This window comes from Pezoporus occidentalis, unplaced genomic scaffold, assembly GCF_034315485.1.
Source record: "Pezoporus occidentalis ecotype Australia unplaced genomic scaffold, CSIRO_AGI_Poc_V1 ctg53, whole genome shotgun sequence".
Lineage (NCBI taxonomy): Eukaryota > Metazoa > Chordata > Aves > Psittaciformes > Psittacidae > Pezoporus > Pezoporus occidentalis.
This window is the reverse complement of record NW_026915866.1, coordinates 6077957-6105210: the sequence shown is the minus strand read 5'-3', so window position 1 is coordinate 6105210 and position 27254 is coordinate 6077957. Positions and strand designations below refer to the sequence as shown.

Below are 27254 nucleotides of genomic sequence, written 5' to 3'. Positions count from 1 at the left end.
CAAGGAGGTCTCCTGGCCCTCCTGCTGCACTTCCTTCTGGTTGGGATGCAACACTCCTGAGCTTGCAGCAGGTGATCCTTGAATATCAACCAACAGTCTTGGGCCCCCCTGCCCTCCAGGGCTGTATCCCATGGAACCTTCCGAAGCAGGTTCCTGAAGAGGCCAAAGTCTGCTCTTTTGAAGTCCAGGGCAGTGAGCTTGCTGCATGCTCTTCTCACTGTCCTGAGGATCTCAAATCTTATCTTAAAACCTCTCCTGTTTTCTGTTAAACAGGACTTTCAGGTTACTGTTTGTAATGTTACTGGCACTGGCATTTGTTTTGGAGTTTTGCTTGATAAAGTCAGATCTCTGACTATAGTCTATAATACATAGCTCCACATTGGCAACCAAACTTTTTCATGTGGGGAAGCGTACACTTTCTAGATGAAAGAGGCTTTTAAAAATACATTTATAGGGGCAGTTTTTTTTCATGTGAAGTTAGGTAAAATGGTTGGACTATCTAATAGTCATTAAAACCACTAACATGTAGCAATAAATAGACTTACACCACGTATATAAGTTGATTAATGGGTCTTTCCCTCCCTGTCTGCACCTGACTTGCAAATACAGATGTTTCTCCTCTATAACCTCCCATGTTTCTTGCTTGACTGAAAATTCTTTGAGAAAAATCTTAATCTTGTCTGTCTAGCTTCAGTTAATGATTATTTCCATTTCTAGAGGTGATGCTTTTTGCTTTGATTTTAATATTGTGTTCTGAGAGCCTGTAGACACATACCTAAGAGACATAATTAAAATGTTTAGCTACAGTATGTCTTCCTTTAGATTAACTAGCTGTCTGCATGTAATACACCACAAATGAAGAGCAGTACTTTCTGCATGCTCAGTTCTCCCTCCTTCCTCCCCCCATTAGCAAGGAAAAGTTTGCAGCCCATGTATCTTGAAGTATCCCTTGGGGTGCCTTTGTAAGCAGCATCTTAAAGGTTACTCCTAGAGCCTGGCTAAATGTTACCAGTTCTTTAGGGAGAGTGACAAAGATATCCACTAATGTGGAGCTGAAATCTTTTAAGTCTGGTAAACCTTCTGATAATAAATAAGAAATACTTTGCCTCTAATATTTCATCTTATGCTTTAAAGTGCACCTGCTCACCTATGCTTTACAAGCAAAATTAAACATTAACAGCTTCTCATTAGTATTATAAGCCTCTTGGGAACATCAAGCTTCAGGAAAAACTATTTACATCAGTCTATGGTTGAGTGTTCAGAATAACAAAGGGTGTATAGCTCAGGAGAACTGTACAAGAGAGTGCACCTTTGGCTTGTTGGTTTGAATTGGGAGCAGTTGAAATTTTGTAACCTTAAACTGATTCCTAAACCTACAAATCAAAATTTAGAAACTTGTAGTTGTAGAAACAAGCCCATGATGGCAAGCAATATTGCTAACCTTGGTCGGAAGGGTAGTGATCTGCTTCACCTGGGCAGGTGTTTTCCTAAGAAGACCTGGGAAGATAAAGGAATTGAGGCCATTGAGCTGAGCATGCCCAAAAGGCAAGATTTCATACTTGAAGGGGTTGGCTTGGTGAGTATCATGGTGTGAGCTGTTGTCTTGTTTGTCTAGGACATTTAATGCAGGAGTGTGTGCATGTATTTCACGCCCTCTGAGAAGGCTGCATGCGTTGCACAATGAGTCTTGCAGCTAGTGATATTTCTCTTGCAATGTTTCAGATTTATGTAGGATTTTCAAGGAATGTAAGCATGTGTTGTGCTATTGAGTGTCCTTTCAGACTGGAATTGTTCTGAGTTGTATTACCTCATAAAATGCTCTCTTTCTCTAATGGATTTTGTTTCTGGCTAATCAGGTAAACATTTACAACACACGTAGCTATAAATAGTGCAGATTTTCAAAGAACATAGCCATGATGTTTTGATGGTGTAAGTGCTAACATTACATTTCTGGCTATGAAATTCTGCTGCTCTTCACGCATTTAGGCACATAAATGCCATCACATGCATTCTATTTCAACAAGATTACAAAGTTGCATTGTTAACAAGAGAAACAAGATTTAAAGAGCCAGCACAAACACATCACAAATGTTAAAATAGTGTATCTTTAATATACGCTTTTTAGATCTCATCTTAAAATCAACTTTTCGATTTGTCTGTGGCTAATCTTTGTAATTTTGTTACCACAGCTGAGAAAACCATCCTATGACTTCCCACCTGTATAAGGAGCTTCTGGATTTCTGAATTTACATGTTGAATTGCTTGTGTTCTGAAATATGCCAGTTTACCAGGGTTAAATAGCGATCCAGGAATGTGTTTGACTAGAGATTTTGGCAACGCAGTTTGTTGTGTTTGAGTGTGTATATGTACTTCCGTATGTATGGGTAACAGTGTATGCTCAGATTTTTTTGTCAGTCTGGATAATCATTAAGATTAGCAGAGGCAGCTGCATTGGGTGATTTCCTGAGCTAAACACTATGTGTAAAGCATAATTTCCCACCTTTTCTCTTGTGTGAGATGTATAATTTTGGGAAAAAAAAAATGGAATTTGGGGGTACTAGTGCATGGATCTAGATGATGAGAAAAGGCTGTGCTGCAAATGGTGCATTTATAGTGTATCTGAATGGGACTCATGAGAACTGGAACATGCAGTTATTGTTGCCATTGCTCTTGTAGGCCTTCCTGACAGTCCCGACCATAACTGCTGTTTGTGATCAGAACTGAGCAGTGGCTGGTCATGCCATGGTCTCTCACTAGTGGGATGTAACTAGTGACCTGGACAAGAGGCTTTCAATGTAAGCTTTTAGTTCCCTAGGTGAAAATTTTAGGAGCCTTGAGCTGCCCCTCAGATGTTCATTTGGTTAGATAACCAGTTTGTTGGTTTGCTTTCTGAAGAGTAGCAGAGATTTACCCTCTTACCACCGTCTCTCATTTCACAGAGATTGAGGATGTGGTGGCTACCACAGCAGAAAAAATACCTCTAAAAGGATGTTTTTAGGATGGGGTTTTGTACATCAGTATTAAGACTATGATGATAAAAGCTGAGGTAATATGCAAGGGGTTCTCTGCACATCCTGGAATCCTCTTTCTCCCCTCAACTTTGACTTTTCCAAATTCCCACTTCCTTCTATTTCAGAAAAAAATTGCCTCATCATATGGAAAAATTCTTGTGTGAGGAAAAGTAATCGTGGAATGTAGCAGATATAAACTTATAATTTCTCTCCAGGAATAATCTTCTGGTTCTTCTGTGGCATTCCTGCATTGCATTGAATTAGTACTGTGGTGATAGGGGAACCTAGCAGAGTTTTCTGTGGTCTTGTTGAGACTAACACAGGTTTTTCAGTTGGCTGTCTTAGCTTGTACGCAATACCTTTGGAGCGCATTTGGTATGCACAAATCTATTTTCTAATGCGAAAAACATTTTACCAATACCCACATGAAGAAGTGTGTTATACACAAGCTCCTTCATTTAAAATTAAAGGATGTGGGCAAAAATAAGGTTGTCCATTAAAATTTGTATGTTCTTTTCAGAGTCAGTTCTGGATTTTTGCCACATGGAAGATCTTGCCTAGCGTTCAGATTGAATTGCACCAAAGTGTGGTAAAAATGTAAATGAAAACTGTACAGACAGCCATGGGAATCACATGTGAACCCTGCCACTAAACAAATTGAATTTCAAAAGCTGAATTCCAAATTCATCTCTCAGACAAGTCTTCTCAATCTACCAAAGATGCCTCATATATGTTGCAATGGTAAAGCAAAGTATTTTAAATTAATCTAAGCTGTGTCAGACTTGCTGGTTTCTAACATGAGAGTGTAAAAAATATTCGGTTATTTTTCCTCTCTTTAGGAAAGGATTTTCTTTCTTTTTTTTCTTTTTTTTTTTTTTCATGGCATCTCTATATTTGTCTTATTCACTTTTCCCCTTCTAATATTTTAGAGACAGTTGAATGCTCAAGAGGGAAATTATTTGTTGTAGGCTTTGAAATACTGTACATGCTTTCACTGCAAATGTATCATCTTTGAGTCTACAATAGCTATTTTTTATTTAGGAATTGGCTGTATTGATCTTCAAAGGGCCTATCATGTGTGCAAGTATCTTAAGCAACCGTGTATATGTTGATTCAAAAATACATCCCACACAAAAAAGTTTTTATCTTTTTTTTTTTAATCTTCTTTTTTTTTCCCCTCGCTATACGCATCTGACACTTGCATTTGATCAAATGCTGTACAGAACTCTATATTAAAAGTTTTGGGTGGAATGTTTTAGTTATATGAAAAGCTACAGAAGACTTGGTCCAAGCTGTGGTAGTAATCTTATTTCTAAGTGACTTTTGTGATATTTTCCTAAAAATTTCTTACAAAAATTCCTGGTGCTATGAAGGCAAGCAATGGCTATGGGATCCACCCCCACTGCAAAATTTCACACTTTAAATTCCATGGACTTCTCCATATTTGTATTTTATGGCTGCTGGATATTTCCGTAATGGTAATGGTGAGCAGCAGAGAATAGAAATCTGATGCACTGTCATTTTGAAAGTGTTCTGCATCTACAGCATCTGTTCTAATTTGCTGTCAGTCTCAAGCCTGTCCAGAGACAGTAATCTTTTACCAATTAGGTTTCATGAGGATGTGATGAGAGTTTGTGGTCAGGTATATAAATTAAAATTATGATGTCTGGTAAAGTTCAGAGCCACAGAAAACCCAAGGGAGTGTTGTTTATGGCTCCAAAGCAGTTTAAATACTGTGATTTAGCTTAACTGGTATGATTCACAGAGGGTCATCAGAAGGAAAGCAGAAAAAGCAAGAGATGCTAAATTAAATGAGGTGTGACTATCTGTTTTCATACTGGTGCAGAAAGTGGGGTTAAGGTTAGAGATACATTGGTGTGTAAGGACAGCATTTCAAATCTGGTATTGGAAATGATGTTGGAGCTGCTGTAAAAGAAATGGGAAAAAAAATTGTGATTCGAGATAAAAAGGCTGCTCTCGCAATCAGTCTAATCACACATCCTGGTACTTGAAGCCTTACTGTCATCTTCTTTTGAGAGTCCCAGTTAATAGCTGCATTCAAAACAGGGGGAAAAAGTGTGCATTTTGAACTCTGGTTTTGGGCCTACCACTGCATTTCATCTTTTTAAACAGTTTGGTAAACCTGATGTTGAAGGTTATGCACTAATTTGTCTTGTACAGCATCCAGCAGTGTCCTTTCTTAGCAGTACATGGGGCAAGGAAAAGAATCCTTTGGTTGTAACATGTCGCAGATCAGCATATGTAGCAAGATGTGCCTTATTTCTTTAGCTATATTTTGAGAATAAATGCAAATAGAATAACTGTGTAGTTGACCGATTTATTTGCACAAATGAGCTACTTGGCATGAGCATTGCTATTAATGTACTTTTTTAATGGACAAAAATGATCAAAAATGATGTTTAGATGTTTGGTGCATTTGTTGATTAACACTCAGACAAGAGTGCCATCCTGGGAAGATGCATCACGTTGATGATGATTTATATTAGGGGAGTAAAATTATTCAATACTGCTCCATTTAAAACTCAACCAAACAACACCCCCTCAAAAAACCCCCCAAGAAACAAAAAAACTCCACCTCCCCAAAAAAACACCAAAAAAAACCCTAAAAAAATTCATGCTCTGTAATTACTAATTGGACTTGAAAATGGTTGGCTGTGAAGCTACAAATAGTTAGGTTATTGACATAACCTGTTTAATTATCAAATACGTAACACTGGAGGTAAACAGTATGTTTACTTCCATGTTTATGGGTATGAAGTTCTACATGGCTATATTGTATGCTAGCTGTTGCATAGAAGCACAGTGAATGAGAGCAGCTTATTTGACTTGATTTTGTTTTTTCCACGTCCCACTGTTCAAAATTCTGCAGTTGTTCTGAATTTGAAATTTCCTTGAAGTTTTTAAAATAAGATTGCTTAGATAGACCCAAAGGAAATCATTAATCTTTGAAAGAGGCTTTTTTGTTGCTGTTGTTTGTTTCTTTCCTTGGAATAAATTGTGCATCACAAATGTCTCTGTCAGATATTGATGGGTCGGATCAAAATTTGCTGAACTTGTTAATGATGATTCCAAGATTTCTCATTTTTTAAAAATCTGGTTTGAGTGAAAAGTACAGTATAATTCTATTCATCATCATTATTGTTATGATAAGGACTAATTCTTTAAAGATCTTAAAATATTCCCTTATCTGTGCTATCAAAGAAACTTGACATTCTCTACAAATGTGCATACATTAGCTGAGTAGGCTGAGGGACAACATATGCTGCTTTGAAAGAGAGATTAAACGTAACAAAAAATTATTTCATAGAGACTGGACAAGTAAAAGGCACTGAAATCCCTGCTACCTCTTTCATTTGTGGTTGATAAAAATGTTCACAGAATGACATCAGCTGAAAAATGAATGTCTTTCCAGCAGAAATTATCTGCTGTATACAAACGCTAAAAGTATTTTGGGGAAATACTACTGCAAACCCCCAGAGTTGGCTGGATATTGGCTTTCCCTGTGCTTTTGTCTGTGGATTGGTGATGTGCTTCTCAGGTGTGCTCTGAGAAAAGCCAAAATCTGCCTGTGTGGAAGAGCCCAGAAACTCCATTGCAGTCCATCCATCTTTAGAGGAAACATGTTTTCTGTGAATGCCTCTTACAGCTCTGTTAAAAGTTTCTGAATTGCAGGGCTTGTGACATAATGGTGATTATACTTGCATTGATCACTTGACTGCCCCTCAAGGGGAAAGCATTCCTTTCTTTGAACTTTGGCAGTGCTCTTGAGACGTGGGACAGCATGGAGGGAGGGTGTGTTTGAGATTGCCTCCTTTTTCCCTCCTGCTGACAGCAAGTGTAGGATCAGGCTTGAATTAAGGGCCATAGGTTTCCCCAAATGTACAACTGTTTCTTGAATGCAGTCCCACTTGCAAACATACCAGTTTGTCATGACTACATCCACTGCTTTCCTCTTCTGCCAATGCTGTGACCTTGGATTGGGTTTGCCACCTGCTGCCTGCAGTCAGAACTGCTGCAGCGGACAGGTGCTAAGGCTTGAGACAGTTTCACCCTGTATTAATCCCACCAAGAGGTATAGAGAAACCCAAGGAGTGGGTTTGTCAGTGTTATGTACTAGTGATTCAACGGCCTGCAAGAAACGTACCAATAAAAGTAACGTTGTCTGGTCTAAACCTGTCTTCTCTGTAGGGAAAAGGTGGGGAAAAAACGAAAGACTGCTATCTCAATAAATTACTTTTATTCTAGGTGGGTTGGAGTGGAGTTGCTGGTTGGAGTGGTCCTTGTAAGAGTAGGAACAAAAAGCAGTGTTTGGAGGTGATAACAGTGAAATGCTTATTCTTTCCTTGCCTGAAGTAGGTTGTGTTGGATAAAATAGTCTGTTGCCCTTCAACTTAGATGTAGGATAGTAAAGAAAACTAAGCACAAACTTTATAGCAGTATAAGATGATATTCAGGTCCTGTGAGGGAAGAAGTGAGAGAGGCTAAACTTAGGGGTTCTACTACCTTCTGCAAGCCTAATAACAAACTTGGGCAGAGGGGAGGGGAGTGAGGTGTACACAACACAATCTGGTAGTATCTGCAGTTAGTGTTTCAGAGACTCAAAATTCATTAAAAATTTATGGGGGGGGGGGATGGGGCAGAAACAGCATGTATTGCTTTATTTGGTCTCTTGTACCTCTCTGTGCAGTCCTTCTCTGCAAACACAGTACTTCTCTAATTCATAACTTGTCTTGCCTAGAGCTGAGTGGTCTCAAAGGTGGGAGAAGCACACAAATATTCCAAGTCTACCTTTATACAGCTTTCCAGTTATACCAAGTACCTTGAGCACTACTTGTGATCTGGGCCAAACTGTCTTTTCCAGCTCCCATTACTCTCATTTTTATTATATGCAAATACATCTACTTTCAGTTGCCAGGTGAAGTCCTCACTATAAATCAAAATTCTTTGGTGGCAGAACTTTCCAATCTGTCTATGGAAATATTTGAGTTTTGGGATTGCTTGGTTTGTTTATATTTTTTTTCTTTCCTGGGAGCGAATGGATATTCCTTGAGGTACAGAAGACAGGCAGCAAATAATGGCTTTGCTTGGAATTTGCAACATACTCCTAGTTGCACCTGTCTCGAGTTTTAGAAAGGAAATGGTAGACTATAGGTAATAGTGCTCTCTGCTCTTCTCCCTTGGCAAAATTAGGTAAGAGCACCGGAGATGTAAGTGTAGTCACGGTTAATGAAAAAGCCTTGTGTTTGAAATTTATTAACTGTCTAAACTTTTTTTCAATCAATGGTTACCTTTTTTATTTTTCATTAAATGTGTTGCAAGGCTCTGAACACACCAGCCATGGTGTGTGTGGAAATGCAATTAAAACTAAATTACTTTGCATGTGTAAGAAGCCAGAGTCCTGCTTTTCATTGGTGACTTCTGTTTTATATAAATTTTCTAGTACAAGCTCTTATATAGAGTTTCCTAAATGACTTCATAAACTAGTAACTTTTTAATATATATATAATTCAGTACTTATAAAAACTTCATGTTGGTTCCTACTTTCCTATTGTTACAGAACTCTAGCGCTAAAGACAGACAAAATTCCAATTTCCATTCTAATTGCTTTCGGAAGATTATATCAATTGTAATATAAGGAGGAAAGAAGGGTTAGCACTGGAACAAAGTAAGTGGCAAAAAAACCCCACACCTCAGAAGGGGAGGCAATGACATGAAACTGTTTCAACATGTAATTTGGATGATGCTGTTACAACCTTCAGTGCGTGCACTCCAGTCTGTCAAAGTTTCCTGGAAATCAGCAAAGCTCTCTATGCTAGAAATGCAGCACAGCCAGAAAAACAACTGTAGGTATTACTTCTCCTTTTCAGAGTTATCCACTACTTAATACCATTCCCCTGATGACACAGAATTGTCTCAAAATTAATTGTATCTTGGATTTCTAAGTTAATTTTGTTGTGTCTTTTGCTCAGAACCATGTATACCATACAAAAACAGATGTGCAAAAGTCTCCTTCTCTTTCGTAAGGGTAGTGAGGTGCTGGTTTTGAGTAATGGGACAGAGACAGGTATGTTCAGATGCAACCTGCTTACTTTACCTCAGCAGATGAATGTGCTCTGAGGATGGAAAGAAATGTAGGAGCTGCCTCTGAAAACTTGACAGCTGGGCAGCATATTTGGCAGGAGGTAGATAAGGCAGGTAAGTTGATGGAAAATCCTGCTTGCTTACTATGTTTAAGGGCCCTTTTATAGGTCCTACCTAGCTTACAGGAGCTTGTAATGCTTGTCTTACCAGGCTTGAAAAGGTGTTAATATATTCCTACAATATTTGTCTGCACACGGTGTAACACAGTAGATCTGGTATGAAATCTATATTTTGTATATTATTGCTTACACTGACCATCTGAAACAAGGCTAGAAAAGGTGGACGCGTTCTTCCTGTCTGTTCTTGATCTTTTTAGGTAACCAGTGCAGATTAATAACAGATTAATGATATGGTGCTTAATCAGCATTTATTATTTTCACTTCCTTTTCACTTAAATTTGTTCCTTCCCAGCCATTAAACTAGTGATTTTTCTGTTTTTAAAATAGTAGCTTCTAAACCATCTTGACTTCTTTTTAACTGCTTCTTGGTTATTATGATGGTTGAATCTTTCCTGTGGACAGGGAAAGCTATGAGCCAGTGGAAAATGTTGTGGCTCCTTGTCCTGCGATCCAGGGTTTTATAGTCTATATTATTTTACCTATTATTTTAATGTACACACAAACACATATGTGTATGTACCTAAAAGTTTCAGCAGTTGGCCGACTAGGATAGAAACTTATGTTTCAAATGTAAATGCCAGGGAATAGGTCCTGTAATTAGGAAATGGGACCAACAAGGGATTTGTGAATCCATGTCTAACAGCACATACCAGACTTCACTGTGCTCTTTTTTATAACTAGTTTAAAGAGTATGCACACAGACATATACAGAAAGCACCCTTTATAATTGCAGAAAGCTGGTTAAACTTTTTCTACTCATTTTTCCTTTCTGTAAGAATAACATGCAGTAACTACTTGGCATCATATTTCTTAGGAGCTTTCTATCTCCAGAAAATGATTTATTAACTAGAGTTCAGCTGCTTTTTGCTTTTGTTGCTGTTGACAAAAGGCATGTTTAAGCATGTTAAATTGGCTTAATGCAGTGGACAAAAATGATGGCTAAGGGTAGCAGAACTTGCTGCCAACACATATTTCTTCTTTGTACCATTTATAAGGAATAGTTAATCTGACCTCAAAGAAAAGAAACATATGCTCCACCAGATAAGGTGCTAAAGATGAATGAATCTGTCTGCTGTGGAGCATTTGTTGGAATAAGAGAGAGAATAAAAAAAAAAAAAAGGAGTATGAGGGAAGGAAGACTTTGCCAAGTTCCAGGAGGAAAAATGTAAAGTAAATCTGGGAAGGGACAAAAATAGTGGAATAAAGAAAGAGAAGGTGAATTAATGAGAAGGAAGGTAAAGAGGTAGGTGTGTTGGCAGTCAGCACTCCTTCTAGAGCTTTGTTTCTTTTTTTTGCCCTCAGTTGTAATTCTGGACTGTGAGTTTAGCACTGTGGGTCTTCTAAAGGTTTGTGCTAAAACGCAGCAGTGCTACTTGAGGGGAATTTTTTTGTAATCGCATAATATTAATAGACTGCTCTGTTAATAGGGTCTTCCCCCCTCACTAGTACATACAGGTACAGGCACATTTTTCAAATGGATTATTAATTTTCATTTCAGTCCAGTGCCAAATACACAGAAAGATGGAAAAACTATCAGGCTGGCTAGAAGCTTGAGATAAAGTGTAGGTTTTTACAAAGGAGGAAATTAAAAATAAGAGTGGCATAAACAGAATCTGAAACACAAATCTTGGTGGTTGTGTAGAGACAGCATTTCATATCCAGGCTGCTGGCTTCAGTTTCCTTCAAAAGCAGTGGTAAAGATGAAGTAAGGCTGTAGTGTTGATGGACTTGATATCTGGACATTGGAACGTGATCTGAATTTCTGTTTCTTTTAAGCAAGCTACCTCTCATCTCTGTTGTGTACTTTTGGTATGTTTTGCGTCCTACACTGAACCAGGGGAAGTGGTGATATTTGGACTTACATTACATGACCAAGGTTTCCTCTCTTGTTTCTGCATTTTAACTGTTGTCCCTGCTTTTACTATGAGAGAATTGTTGGTAAAATTTGCTATTTTCAATTTTTACTATTCTGACTAGGTATGGTTTTTCTCCAAATGGTAAATTTTGGTTACCAATAGCTTTGAAATAATTATTTAAAAGTGTTGCAGTCACATATTGAGTTTTGGTGACTGATCTTGTTACTATATTTACTTGTAAAAGTAGTTACCTAATAATAACTTAAAAGGAAGGTAGGGCTGAAGCTGAATGTACAAACTTACATTTGTACATATTTGAAAATTCAGCTGAATATTTGTAGCTTCGTCATGTTGTTTAGCTTTTGAATGAAAGCTGTGTCCAGACATGATCACTCAGTCACTTGTATAAGAGGTAAGAATGTAACAATGCACGTAAGTTACTTTTGCTCTGTATCACAGTAAATGATGCTGACACTAACAGCAGTGGTGGATAGCCCTCCAGAGTGCTAAGGGCTGGGTGGCTACCCTGTTCTCCATGGCAGGATGGATTGCTGAAGCACTGGGAAGGGACTGCATGGGAGATTTTCTTTCCATCACGTAAATGGTACATCCCTGGGCTGTGTGCATCTCTTCTCATGGCTGTGGTTTTAATTCTGGGGGCCCTTAATGCAGTCTGTAAGGTGCTGGCCTTTCAAAGGTTTCAAATCTGTGGTTCCAAATCTGCACTGGTCTTTCCTTTTCCTGTCTTTTTTCCCCCAGTAATTCTGCTCATATGTAGTACCTTTTGGGAGCTAACATTTCAGCACTTTCACAAATACCATAGATTAGACTGAGTTTACTGATTTCTTAACATGAATTTAAAGTAGCGTGCAGGTAATACTGAAGTCAGCAGTGTTGTTCAGGTGGTGAAACTTGAAGTACTTCACCAGTAGTAGGCAGTAAAGCCAACAAAATAAACTGGGTAACTTCCACAAAATGGAATCAAGACCTTGTGTTTTGAATTGGGCTGGTGAATGTCTTTTGGACAAGAATCTGTTAGTGAACAGGAAGGAGCTGTACCATAACTGAAATACTTGGCTCTCTACAACCACAACCTGGTTGGTTGTGGGTCATCTACAAACAACGGTTGGTGTGATATTAACAACAAAATCAATTAAAACAAAAAAGCAACAAGGCAATAAAAAGAATTTGTTGATATCAGCAATGAACTTGGGTCAGTCCCTGAAGGATGGTGTACCCTGGGGCTAAATCAGAATTAAATGTTTTTGTGTTTAATAGATTTTCTCATTTCTTGTTTTATGTTGGTAATGCTACCATGGCTTGTAGTTGTCAGTTGTGACTGGACTAGAGCTAAACAAACTGGCATTTAAGAAAAAATATTGCCCCGGGAGACAGACACAAACAGACTCACTGACAGGCAGGTGTCACTACAAAACCTCTCACTCAATGATTGGCATGAGCAGCTAAATTGCCCAAAGCTGACTGATAAGTGAGAAGGACTAGACAACAATGCGTGCCTGCATATTGGGCTGCCCAATGAAGACAGTTTAGGCTGACTGCATGTTTCAGCACAATCTATGGAGGAAGAAGGAAAACATGATTTTTGCTGACAGTAACATTGAACTTTCACCTATTTTGGTATTTAAAACATTAATATTTGTAATTATGGCATTAGAAAATCAGGAAACTCCCCTTGTTAATACTGGCACTTGACATGTTGGGAATTTGTAGGATAGGTGATGGAACTTGAGCAGTATTTCTTGCAAATTCAAATTGGCATTTAGCTATGAAAATAGCAACAAAAACTACATGTAATATGCCAGAATTTCAGGCTGATCTTACTTGGCTAAAACTTCTTCTATTGGTGATTACTGGCAGGCACAATGTTTGTTAAATTGCCAATATATAACGCATTGTTTCTGCAGACAATTACTCTGGCATCTCAATGACGCCATTTTCTGTGTGAAAAAGCTGCTTGTTCAAAAACAGGGATGGAATAAAATCTGGGTCAATATGTAACATATAGCTTAGCTAAAGCTGGAGAGAAACTGATGTGGATATTCCACTATTTGATTTTCCAATTGTGTGGCTGCATGGTGCTGCAACTTTTATGTGCAAGCATCCAGCTGTTGCTATTTGGGTTACAGGATAGATGGAAAAATTAAGAAGAAAATAAAAGCAGTAAGTTGTTCTAATTTGACTTGGGACTGGCAGAAAGTTCTTATGCCTTTTCTTTGCTAAATTTGTCTATATGGCTGTCTCAGATTTGTTAAATCATGACTGAGGCAAATCATTCACTTACGGCAGAAGTGGCATTGGCTGGGATACCATTAGCTGAAGCTCCTGTGATTTGTAGGGTTTTTAGTCACAGGATCTGATTGTATGGGAAGACTTTTTACAAGGGAAATCCTCTTGTTTTAAGCAGCTTCTTTACCGGTTTGTAGTGAAGAAGCAATGAGGTTTTCTCCAACAAAGGGAGAGCTTAATCCCAAATGTCTCTCTCCAGCCAATATTAATGTATGTACTGCAGAAATGCATAAGTGTATACTTATTTTCATAATTATGCATAATCTTTAATTAAAATTATTTTAATACTTTTGAGGAAAAGATAAATAAATGTCTCTTTCTCTGCTTTTTCACTTCAGAAAACATGTCTGATGTATGTGACCAGTCCTTAGGGACTTTGAGGAAAGACTCAGTGTGTTTGCACAATTTTTCAGCAGGGATAAGAGAAAGGTGGATTTCTAAAACAGCACAGAGAGTTGTTTGCCTTGCTATGTCCCTTCTTTCACTATGGAAGGTCTGCCTAAACCTATCATAGGCCTTTCTGCTCTGCATCTTTGGTTTTGGCTTTTGTAGGTGATATAACCTTTGCTAAAGACAGAATACCTTCCCCCCTAAACACGGCAACTCTGAAGAATACCTTTTGTGAAGCCTGTTTTGTTTCTTCTATTTTACTTTTTTCCTCTTCTCATCCTTTCTCCTACTCCACCCTCCTCAGTTTCCCAGCTGGCAGACCTGGCATGGTGACATGGTGTGTCAGGTTGCATCAGTCACATTGTCTTTTGTGACATCCTGGCTTGGAAGGAGATGTGACTGATGAGAGGTGATGGTGTCACATCACAACCGAGGCCTCAGCTGGAGAAGTCTGAGCAATTCCCTCAACCATCATTAAAAGGGTCATGGGATGGAAAAGTAGAAGCTGCCTTACATCCCTCCCTTGATCTCCAATCCCTTTCACACAGCATGTTTTGCTAGCTGTGTCTGCCAAGTTAGCCTGGATCAAGAGCTGTAGCTGGGGAAGTTTTGAAGGCATGTAGGAAGGAGCTCTGTGACATCTGTATTGGCGGCAGAAATTTATCTGTGGGCAACTGTAGTTGATCTGTGTCAGATGAATCTTGTTGCCATGTTCTCCACATTGTCTTACCAAATTACAGCCATCTTATTGTGAGCTTTTCCTTACAATCAGGGAAATGAATTAAGAAGCTCACAAGCTTCCCTCAGGCACTGTCAGGGGTCTGCAGCTTGCTAATGTCACTAAATAGCAACAGGCAGCTGCGACTTGTTCCTGCATAAAAGGAGCAGAAGTATGTGTTGCAGAGCTGGAAAACAGAAGGTCTGAAACTATGATAGCCCATGTTAATCTTTCAATTTTATCTGAAATAAATAGCCGAGATTCCCTTGCTGTCTGCTGTATCTCTTTGTGCTCACCTGCAGCAGCCATAGGGAGTGCTTTCCCTACTGCATACCACAGATACTTTTTCCACAAAAGGGTCTCGGCAGTACTCTGAGCAGTGGTGGGTAGAGTGTATTTCACCACCCGGATGACTTTTGCCTTTCCAGATGGGTGGTTCCTTTCCAAATTATGTTTTCCAGCTGCTTTTCTCATTGACGGCAGTACAGCAGTCATTGGCGAGTTGCCCGTGTTAAAAAAAATAATCATTATTCTGCAAATCATCTGTTAAAGCTGTGTATTTATTTTTCCTAGTGTATCACTGGTAAATAAGACAATTTTGAGAATGGGAAGGCAGCATAATACTTGTTACTGCTAGGAGAAACTGGATGAATTGTTTTTTTTCTATTGCTGAATCATGACCCTGAATGAAAATTCTCCTTACGCTTCAACTTCAAACACAGCTTTTAACTTGGACTTTCGTTAGCTTGACATCTATTTTTCTTTTTCAGCTTCTACATTTATGCTTATAAAATAAAATACTTCCCATTTTCTGCTTATTTGTTCCAATGCTTTTCTGGGCCATGATTTTAGTGCTTATGGTTTTTTCAGTCTTCTTCCTTTTTTCTCATACCTTTTTTTTAAGCTTCTTGTACTTAGTTCTTCTCTTATGACCATTCCATTCTTCCTTGATTGCATTGCTGATTTTTTTTCTGCCTCCAACTCCGCTCCTCTCTCCCTCCCTCCCTTTGCTGCTCAGCATTCATATAGAAATTTGGACTAATTTAGTTAGGAAGCGTCCTCTGGAGGTTATCTGGTGCTGTCCTTCAGCATGAAGGGCACTCTAGAGTTCCATTATATAAGCTCGTGGTATATCCAGGAGCAGTCTATGGTCTTAAGAATTAGTCCCGCTTCAGCCTCCTTCCATCTCTGCCCTGGAGCCTCTTCAGACTCTCCTTGTCTCCTTGCCATTCTTTTCTGTCATTCCCAAAACTTTTCTTCCAGTCCGGCAGCAGCTTTCCCAGGTCTTTGGGCCTTTTCCCTGTGCACATAAACTGCAGAACAGGTAAGAAAGCTGAAATAACCTGAATACCAGAGCTTTCCACAAAATTCTTCTCCCTCTCACCCGCCTCCTCTTCAGCCTTCCCTAGTTTACTGTTTATCTCTGTATTCCAGAAGGAGTTGAGCTGTCTCTTTTTTTTTTTGTGCATATTTCCCAAATATCTCCATACTTATGAAAAGAAAGTCTTTCCTTCAGCCTCTCCATCTCAGCTCTTGTTGGCCGCTGAGCTATTCACAGGCTGAAGAGACAGAGAGAGGCGCTTCCTGATGAAAACACTCCTGGAAGCTGGTACATCTCTGTGATACACACCAGGCTAACTAAACTACCATGAGGATGAATTTCTTGAATTACACTGTCAAATTACTACAGCAGGCTCAGCTGATAAAGACTTCATAGCTCAGAAGCTCTTGTAAACCGTACTCAGTGTGATGAGTTGCTGGTTTTGACTTCTTTCTTTTAGACTACTCCTGGAATTTACTTGAGCATTGGCAGGTTTCATGTAGGAATCTGCCTGGTGTGACTGGGTTTCTTATGCTTGTATGGTCAAGCAAGCTGAAGCAACAGTGTTCCTCCTTTTAGGAAACTGAAGGGAAATATCTGTGTTGTCTGATTTCCTCCTTTGTAATTTTTCCAGGATTCTGACAATTTCTTTTCCTGGGAAAATATGCCTTGCAGCTTACTGGGCACTGCAGAGTCTCAGGCTTAACAGGGCAGAGCACTGGAAGACACGCCAGTATATTCCAGTGCTACTTTTGTCTGTTGTCCGCTTTTTCAGCAGCAATGCCAACATAGGAGCCTGTATTACAGATGCTGGCAGGCCCCAGTGTTGAAAGCCAGACTGTTTTTGGTCTCTTCTGTGGGAGTGCTCCACGGAGGTGAGCAAGGCTGTGGCATGGGGTGGTTCTGAGCCTTGCTGGAAAGGAGACCTGGTAGGGTTGTGCAGTCAGCAAGCAGTCTGGGCAGTGAGGGTCCATACAAACGACATGAGCCTCTTTCTTCAGTCTGTAGCTTCTGTTTTCTGCTTGACTGCACTCGCCACCTTCCTCCTGCCCCTCTGGGAATTGCCCTCTTATTACCACAATTACAATCTGTACACATTTCATTAAACTAATATCACTTCGTCTCAGGCTTTCTTCACTGAAGTGCACAGCTGGAGGCCCATTTCTTTTCCTCAGCTTAAACACTTTGACAGGTTAAGAAAGCTATTATGGCTGAATAACAGGTGTTGCAAAACAATGTGCATTTGATGTTTAAATGAGAGAGCTTCTTTATTGACTGTCTTTATTGCAGTGAAGACTCTCCTTTTTCAAGATGACTGGATTTTTATTGGTTTTACTGCTTTTTAAAGTGTATTCTGTTGTTTCAGAATAGGTCCGGAGTGACTTTCTGCAGTTATTTGTTATTCTGATGTATTTTTTTATTTGCACTTTTTGCCTTCTTATCCAGGTGAAGGATACCAGTGCTAAATAGAAAAATCTTATTTTGTCTCTGCATCACACCAGCACTAGTGCTTCTTATTCCTGGGCAGCTCCCAGTGGAGCTATAAGCCATTCAGCTCCATTACTTGGTCTTTGCTTATTATTTCTAACCAGATTTGATTCATTTCCCACGTATCTATATCGCAGCATATATATATATATATGTACATAATAAATAGAGCAGTTTATACATTTAAGTATTTAAGTTATAGCTGGGCTTTAGAATGTTTTGCAGAGATTTTTCAGACCATTGTAGGAGGCTTGGGCATATGCTGTTTGCTGGCTTCCAGTGGTCCGAATCAGTAACACTTATTTGGGAATCTCAACATTTGTGTTTAGTCTGTGGTGCTACATCATATGATTGATATAGTGTGTTCACAGATGATATAACAAGTAGCATGGCCCTATAAAAGGAGTCTGTGAGAATCAGGAATTGAATGCAATGTGACATTTAATTGAACACAACCAATATATTATAACCGGCAGAAATATTAAAAATATAAAAAGAAGAAAAGGAAAATTTCTCATCATTAAAAAGCAAAGTCCTCTCTAAGAAAAATAAATTAGCTCCTGGGTAATCTTCCCATAATCCCACCCCATGCTCCCCACCTGGCAGTTAGGCTGAATTTTCCACAGGCAGGAGGACACTTTCTCTCCCACTCCCACAAGATGGTTTTGCTAATGCAAGCAGTTTTAAGAAGGACCAAGACAGAAGAATCACAGAATCCCAAGGGTTGGAAGGAACCTCAAAAGATCATCTAGTCCAACCCCCCTGCAAGAGCAGGGTAACCTAGAGTACATCACACAGGAACTTGTCCAGGCGGGCATTGAATATCTCCAACGTATGAGACTCCACAGCCCCCCTGGGCAACCCGTTCCAGTGATCTGTCACTCTCACAGTAAAGCCATTTTTCCTGATGTTCACACGGAACCTCCTATGCTCCAGTTTACACCCGTTGCCCCTTGTCCTATCACTGGACATCACTGAAAAAAACCTAGCTCCATCATCCTGACACTCGCCCTTTACATATTTGTAAACATTGATGAGGTCACCCCTCAGTCTCTTCTTCTCCAAGCTAAAGAGTCCCAGATCCCTCAGCCTCGCCTCATAGGAGAGATGTTCCACTCCCTTAATCATCTTTGTAGCTCTGCTCTGGACTCTTTCAAGCAGTTCCCTGTCCTTCTTGAACTGTGGGGCCCAGAACTGGACACAATATTCCAGATGCGGTCTCACCAGGGCAGAGTAGAGGGGAAGGAGAACCTCTCTTGACTTACCAACCACACCCTTTCTAATGCACCCTAGGATGCCATTGGCCTTCTTGGCCACAAGGGCACATTGCTGGCTCATGGTCACCCTCCTATTCACCAGGACCCCCAAGTCCCTTTCCCCTTCACTACTGTCCATCAGGTCAGCCCCCAGCCTGTACTGGTACATGGGGTTGTTCTTCCCCTGATGCAAGACTCCACACTTGCCCTTGTTGAATTTCATCAAGAAAATATAACTACGCATAGTAGTAAAGTAAGGACATTGTGGTTATGGCCTCATATTTCTTTTCTGTCCTACTACCTATTTTGCCTTCCAACAGTGTAAAAGAAATAACAATGTCACATATTAGCAGCCAGAAGTTCAGAGCGGCTAAAACCTTATATTGGGAAGGAGGAGCAAATGTGTTCAAGCCAGCTTCATTCATGTGCGATTTTTTTCCCTGTCTGTAATTCCTACCTCAAATTAGGCACTGATGCAAGGTCTGGCACATTGAGAAGGGAGGGAGAAGGGCTGTTTTTCTGGGGGAAGCTGGGTGCAGTACTGAGGAAACTCAGAGGAGGCCTAGCTAACTGGCTGTATTACACCATTTTTTTCTTACATGACTCATATGAATGCCACATGAATTATGTGCAACACCAATTTGCAAGTAGAAGGAAAATTATGTGTAGATGAAGAAGAAGGTGGGAAAGCAACTAGCTGTCACCACTACCATATATTTTTCACAGTAGGCAATAAATTACTTCTGTGATCCTCTGGAAAATTACCTGTAATAGAGGAATTAACTGTTTCTCATTATTATGTAGATCTTGGGTATATTTAAATTTGTGACAATGCCAAAGGAAAGTGAAATGCTAATTAGTACATCATTTTTCTATAAATGTCTCTGTCTGTAAGTGAAGAAGTCTGTCACGACGCTGTCAAGAGAGAATTTTGTTGTTTCTTTTGTTGCCTCTTTTTTTTCTCCCATGTTGCACAAGTCAGCTCCTGAATGTTAATGGTTTCAACTGTTGCCAGGCTGCATGCTCAAAAGCTTGTGTCTCAATGCACGTGTATTTGTCATCAGTGCACCTGCATACAATCACGTCCTTAAGGTGTACATTAACAAAAGGAGAATTTTGTGACGCCTGACAGTGTTGTGCTCCATTTGGAGTAACTTCTCTGGACACACTACAGCTTATCTAGGTTCATAATGATGTGAGTGCATCCAGCTTGTTTATTCTTCTCCCCCTACTTCTAAATCAAACCAAAACAATATTTTCATCTGAGCTAAAGTCATATTTACTATTTAGCTATTCTTGCTTTCTAAAACTTTGAAGCCTCTCTCAGCTACTGGTGGTGGATGAACCCCCATGGTGATGTGCAGTGATGTGCATGGCTTACTTGCTGCTCCTTCCATTTATTCTGCATTGGAAAGAGTGGGAGCTAGGATCAACAGGCAGTCAGCAGCCTAATGAGTTTCCAGCTATCCCTTCTTCTCTCAACCTCTCTTGTCTGTGTAACATAACTTCAAGACAACCAGGGGAGATGCTCAGGCCAGGTGCCCAGAGCAGAGGTGGGGCTCGCTCTGTGGACATGGCTCTGCAAGGGAAGGAGAGTTGGATGGAGACAAGGCAGTCAGAGCGGAGATGGTGACTGTATGTTGGTAGAGGGGCAGCAATATAGAAAGGGTAGAAGGTAGTGTATGTGTACATGCTTGTATTACAAACTGCAAAGAAAAAGAAGGTTAGAATGACCAAAAATTAGGAAGGAGGCTCTGGCTATTGAAAAAGGCAAATAAATAGGCATTAGAAATAAAGTAGAAGCTAATAAAGAAAAAATATAGGGGGAGGGGAAGGGTATGTTGTTATATATAGGGAATGAAGGAGAGACAAAGGGATAGAACTAGACTAAACTGAATGAAGGCAATAAATTCAGAAAGGTATGTTGTTATTTGCTTTCATTTGTATTTATTTCTCTCATGGCTGGGTAAAAGGAGCAAATTATAGTGGAAGAGATGAGTGGAATTGTAGAAACAAAGTGTTGATAAGAAAATCCAAATACTGTAAATATAGGTACTTGAAAGTAAAATAGAAAATTTTGAAGTATCTCTGTAGGAGCTTGGGAAAGAGTTAACAGTGGGCATGAAAAGAAACGGTGATTCTGAAGTTAGCTTTTATGCCACTATTTTTCTTTAACTTTCCTCCCTTCCTCATCGTAGTTTTTGATTCTGCCACAGATCTCACAGATCTCTTGATCACTAGGGGTTTTCTCCTTCAAATACTTCCCAACTTAGGGTACAGCCACCTGCCCTTTGACTTGTATCTTCAGCACCTTCTCGGAGGTCTGGAATTTGCTCATCTTGTTGACATACTTCTCAGTGTAGAAGAGCCTTCTCTGTGGTTTACATTTCATACACTTGCTCCCTTTGTAAACCTCCTTTTCTCTGACCCTGTCATTCCCAAATGTCTCGTCAGGTGCCTTTTTGGCTTTTGCTGTGAGAAAGTGATTTGTGGTCAGGCGGTGCATACCTGCTCCTCTGCCTGTTTAAAGCACTTGCTCCATGAGTCTGCTATGCCTGCAGCAACCCATGGGTACTAGCCCTGGTTTTCGGTTTGGTTTGTTTTCTGTCACAGAGACCAGCCTCTGTGACTTGCCAAGGTCTTGAAGCAGGTTGCTTGTCTTATGGCTGACAGGATAACGGGAGTGCAAAGGCAAGTGGGCCTCAGGCTGATTGCAGTTGATGTGGGCAGGGTATGGGGTGGATGCAGTGAAGCAGAAAACATTTCTGTGCCAAGGGATGGAGCTTCAAAATTTCCTCTACTTGTACCTACGAGCAACACAAGGATATTTGCAGGCATATTTAAACTCCAGGTAACATATAGAGGGTCTGAGGTTTTCTTTTTGAGATGACTCAGCTAATTTGAGAACATACAGCTAAATAGGGAGTGTCCAGGCTGGTACAGACATTGTAAAAAAATAGCAATCATCTCATGTAGATGGCCTAACTATGAACTCTTTGTCCCAATGTAAATAAGATGCAAACTAATGTGTAGGAAAGAAGAATCAGGCCTTGAACTCACAGAGCTGAGGAAATTAAATCCATTGATGAATCTGTGGATTTTTTTTGTGTCCACACCCAGCGATAGGTGCCCCCAGAAGTATTTGTTTTGCTATTAGAATACTGTCCAAAATAAGGGCTTGCTGACAGCCTCAGCTGTTACCACACAGGAATTAAATGTCTTGGGATCCTTCATAATCATTCCAGTCAAGGCTCAGAAAAAAAATTGTTGCTCATGAAACAATCTCCTACAGGCCTTCAACCTTAATAAGCTTGTGTATGGAATTATAAATTTATAAGCATCATAAAATTATAATGGAAAATCAGTAAAAATACTGCTTAAAACTGTTTTTCACCTTGCTTGCAAAATTCTTTCCATAAAAGAGAGAAAACATGGTTTGGGTTTGGTGTGGCTTTGCTAGGCATGTAAATCCGTCATGTACCTGTAGGCTCAGATCAGGATATTTGAAGAGTAGAGAGCTACGTACAGACTGACAAATTTGGTAAAGGGCTTATGTATTCTTTACCCTCTAATTTTAAACAAGATAAGTAGCAGTTGAAAACTGGTAAATGTTTGATATCTGATGTGAAATGAAGTAGTTGATTCAATTCAGTATTTGGTCCAGTATACATATAAAATTCAGGTGGACTGAGAGGATGAAAGCCTTGTAGATATCTGCTTTGATTCAGAGGTGGCTATGAATTCACACATTTGTCCCAGTCAGATGGTAAAGTGCTCCTCAAAAAGGGAAACTGAAGGTGTTTAAATGTGTTATATTTAGCCAGATGTATGTAAATTATATATGTTTCATGGGAACAGAAGAGCACTTGAGGTTTAGTAGTTTATGTAACAGGAATATGTATGTTGCATACAGTCATGGACACTGAAGCTTAAAACAGCTTCTTCAGTAGTAGAAGGCAGAGCACTGTGGAGTAAATATGTTCCACAAATCAGGCTGTAAAATCTTTAATGGTGAATGAAATGTATGCATATCATGATCTGACATCTTTAGATTACATTCCTTAGAACATACTGTGTGGCTGTTTCTTGCTGTTAATATAAAGGTATGTAGAGGCACATGTCAGTATATTTCTGCATAGACAAGCAAAATCCAGCTTCAGGTTTTTTGGAGCTGATCTTAGGCATATTGCCTTTTTGTTTTAGATGAGACTTGCCACTCAGAAGCTGTAAGAGAAGATCCTCTTGGAGCACAGATAGCTTGTGTAAGTTTGCAAATTTCCTGCTAAAGAGCCTTTAAATTAAACATAACCATGATGGGAGAAGAACAATACCCAGAACTGTAGTCACTGACTCTCATCATCTTTTGTGAATCGCCATCCCAGCAGCTCATGGTGATTCTTTTGGATTCATCATTGTCTTTTGCCTCTGACTAGTTTCAAAATGTGCTTTATCCCACATGCTAAGCACCCTTCTCAGTTAAGAGAAGCAGAAATGCTCAGTTAGAGCTCAACAAAAAATATTTCAAGCTTCATGTAATGGTTCTGAAGAAATTCCAGAAAATAGAAATTCTTTAATTTTCTAAAATACAGAATTTAGGGTTAGAATTTAGGACTTTGACTGTAGATGATTGTCAGGAGAAAGTCACTTGCTTTTTTCTAACATTATTTGGCATTTATGAAAGGACAAATGAGCTTTTTGGTGAAAGTACTGAACTCTTACTTTGGTTATCAAGTTTTTTTTGCTCTATCACAAATTTTGAGTGGAGCTTTATAAATGCTGTAATCTATTTTTTCTGCTTTATTAATCTCTGCCTGATTGTCATCACACTGCAAAACAGGGAAAATGTTACTTCTATGATACGTGCATATCTCTTTTGAGCTACAAGATTTTAAACCAGGCACTTTCTTTCAGTTTCTTGCTGCAGCACATTGGAGGCAAGATACAAGCTGGATTTTTGGTACTGAAACAATGATTATTTTCTTAGATCTGTATGATTGAACAAACCAGTAATATCTTCTGAACATGATCAGGAAAGGACAACATTAGAGGAATCCGTGGTTGTAATACAAGTTTAAATAAAAATTAAAGAGTCTATACCTTAAATGCTATGGAAAACATGAAGCTGTCTAGTTTTTATTATTGTAAGATTGAACACCCCTGATGGTAAATTACACAAGATAAATTTGTCAGGAAATTAAAACACTGCGTAGTGGACGTCAAAGTGCTGTCAGAAGAATCTGTCCAGTGGGAATGTTGGCACCAGAGAAAGGGTACCTGTGATAATATATAATTTTAATTGGACTGTGTCATGACAGGCTGACCAGATGCCAATAAAAAAGCCTATGGAAAAAATATTATGAAAGGAGGACAAGGTAATGACTATATCTATATATATCTTCCCGTTTCCTTTAATTGACAGTTTTAAATCTCTAAAATGCTTTCTGTTCTAGATTTTCTTTCCTTATTTTTTTTTTTTTTCCTTAGGATGTAATGTTGCAGTATCTTCTGTGATCAGTGCAGGATGCTCTGATAAGAAACTTGGTAAATGTGGAGAAAGCGTGCAGCACTGCCATTGAAGAGGAGGTGGGAATGGGCTGCCATAGGGTTTCTCCTTGAGGAATCTCCTGTTAAACCTCCAGTATTACAGATAGCTGCGCAAAAGGATCCCCAAAACTTCAATGCAAAGGCATGATTGAAAATCCCTATATGGAACTCACAGTTTAAGATAGTCTTAAACAAACAAACAAACAAACACACAAAATGACCCCCCTGTATAATCACTTTTGGGCTTTGATGGTCTTTATCTCATAGACAGGGGACCTGAGGTGTTATCACCAGCCTCAGCTGTTAGTTTAAATCTGCATGCAGAAGCCCCTAGGGCTGCCCCACACCTCAAGGACTGGGGAGCTAAGACCAGCCTAATCTCGTGGGAAGGTTCAGTGAGAAATCTTTTCAGAGCTGCTACTTGTGTTTTCCATTCCCATGCAGCAACCACAAGCCGCTTCCACCTCATTTCTCTTTTACAGGCTCTTCAGCCTACTCAGAAGAGACCCAGAACCCACCTAATGCTCTTTTTGAGTCAAACTTGAATTTGAAACAAATACTCTTCTGTTCTTCTTTTTGTGAACATGAATGGTGCCTGATGCAGGTCACTTGTCAGAAATGGCACAAGAATAAGGAAAAGCAATTTCATCATTTTGTGCTTTCATAAAGGGTAAACTAATAACTTATGCAAAAAGCTGTGCGTATGGTATACTGTTTGAGAATATAATCACTTTGTTATACACTCTGTCCTGCAAGGTGCTGCAACTCATATCCTGTCCAATAAAATAGGTACGCCTATTGATTTGAAAGCTTGTGCTTCATTGTTATGTTGGACGGGGATCAGGTTTTGTGGCTGTAAGTTGAACCTAACTACTTAAAAAGGAGGTTTTATCAGTCATTTTGCAAGTGATGTCTGTTAGCTCTGGTGAGGCTACTTTGTTCTGTTTCAGGTTAGGGAAATGAATGTGTACGTTATGGTATTGAGAGGTTGTTGAGCTAAAATAATAATAACTAAAAAATACAGTAAATTGGATGTTCTAGAGCCCCAGGGGATTGATTAGGGCTTGTAATATGGTATAAAGAAAGTTTCTACTATTTGGGGTTTTTCCAAAAATAAAATATGTGTAATGTTGGTAGTTGCAATATTTTTAATTGGTGTGTTTATTTTGTTTTGAGACTCAACATTAAGCAAACATAACTTGAGGCGCTTAAAACATCATACCGCAACGCGGAGTAATTGAAACAAGGAAAGCCAAACAACAGCAATAATAATAAAACTTAAATTATTGATGGAAACTCATAAAAAAACTTCAAGAATACTTCTGTGTTGATTGATACAGTATCCTTTTTGAAGCAATATCTGAAGTAACTTTAAGAACTTGACCCTAGGGCTTAAAAAATTGTCTATTACAGGGTCAGCTTCCTCCTTCAAAAATGTGTGTGTGTTGTGGATTATTTAGAAAAAATCTGTTGTAAAAACAAGTGGAAAAAATTAAAAGAATTAAATGCATAGAGACTCTGTCAGCACAGAGAAAGGAGGCAGGAGGTGTGGAAGTCTTCTGCCTTGTGCTCTGGTAAAATGGATCCTTTACTGTGAGAGAATCTCTCTTCTTTCTCATGAAGCTCCCAGCTGCCTAGGAGTATCTTCTTTTGGCCCTAGTAAGCTTCCTCCAGAAGGTGCCATTGCCTCGTCTCACAAGCAAAACCTGCATGTATGTGTGTATACATATATATTTATATATATATGTGTATACATATTTTAATTCTTCAAAGTTGCAGAAGAGGTTTCTCCCCCTTACATTAATTTCTCCTTCCCAGCCTCTAACATTAGTCTTTGAGATTTCTGATAATCTTGTCAGTACTGTCCTGTTAGCCACCATTGTTTCTCACTTTAAACAGTGGTCCATCATGCAGAAGTAACTCCTTGAACACAGATGCTGTTGACTTTTGTGTCACAGTGACAAGGATGTATTGAGTTACCTGAGCTTTTCAGGTAAAAACCTGAAGAGGGTACTCAGCCCTGTGGGAGTCTGGAGGTGCTGGAGAAGTGTATGGTGTGCCTATGCTCTCATGTAGCCACTTTGGGTTTGTCTGTAGGCTGCGGGTTGAGTGTGAGTGTTGTGCTGTGGACAAATGCTGAGGATGTGGCCCTGGGTTTCTCTACTTCCACTTAATTGAAATAATTATTGATCACTTTGTCTTTATTTAAGAAAGCTTTTTAAGAACAAGTCTCTTTCACTGCATATGAAACACTGCAAAAAGTATCCCTGTAATCATTCAATGTAATGAAAAAAGTAAACCAGAGTTGCACAGCAATGTTTGGTCTTGGTGAAGTTGGTGGGAGGGTGAGAAGGCTGTGCATGCCTGACTGCAGTGTTTTCTGCCTCCCCCTCAAGCAGCACATGGCAGGTTACCCTCAGTGCCCACAAGCCCTCTGCCACAGCAATTATTTTAAAATGATTGTTTTGCTGGGACCAGAGACTGCGGCACAAGTGCAGGTCCCTTGTGGGTGCCACATTCAATTAAAACGATGCAGACGAGGCACTCAGCAGGGCCATCAGTGCCCTGTTGAACCTCATCACTCAGCAGAGAACAACCTCAGGGACTGGCCCTGCTGTCAGGTGGCCCAAACACGTTACCAGTTCCAGGGAGGCTTGATGCCCCGTCCCTATGCCAGTGTGGCGTATGGCAGCACAGTGAGGGGTGGCTGTGGCAAGGCTGGCAGCTGGCCGGAGCATGGCGGGGCAGGTGGCACTGGCCTGGTTATAGTTGGGGTAGTGGTGAGCTGTGACTGCTATGATGGGCTTGCAGATGTCATTTTCCACGCTACCAGTTACAGCATGTGACAGACACTTAATGCTGTTGCACAGCCGAGCATGGCTGTAGGAACGGGTGCAACAGCCTGAGGACTCATCTAAAATTGGTTTTTCTGCAGAAACTATGTGTTGAGAACTGTGTGTGTTTGTACATGCAGGGAATGCACCTTCCAACTTTTTTGTTTATTCTTCCTCATTTCTTGTGCTTTGTTTTTGTTTTTTTTTTTTTTTTTTTTTTTGTTTTGTTGTTTTGTTTTTTGTTTGTT

At 39.6% G+C, this 27254-nt stretch overlaps 1 long non-coding RNA gene across 2 annotated transcripts; it reads left to right on the top strand.

The window, feature by feature from the left end:
* The first annotated feature begins 1474 nt into the window (after window positions 1-1474).
* LOC134173457 (uncharacterized) lies at window positions 1475-25360 on the top strand. 2 transcript variants are annotated; one of them, XR_009968264.1, is made up of 4 exons: window positions 1475-1576; window positions 22832-22890; window positions 23819-24000; window positions 24113-25360. It is a non-coding gene; the product is annotated as an uncharacterized LOC134173457 (long non-coding RNA). The 2 variants fall into 2 exon arrangements; XR_009968265.1 differs by lacking the exon at window positions 1475-1576 and adding an exon at window positions 3427-3752.
* The last annotated feature ends 1894 nt before the right edge of the window (window positions 25361-27254 follow it).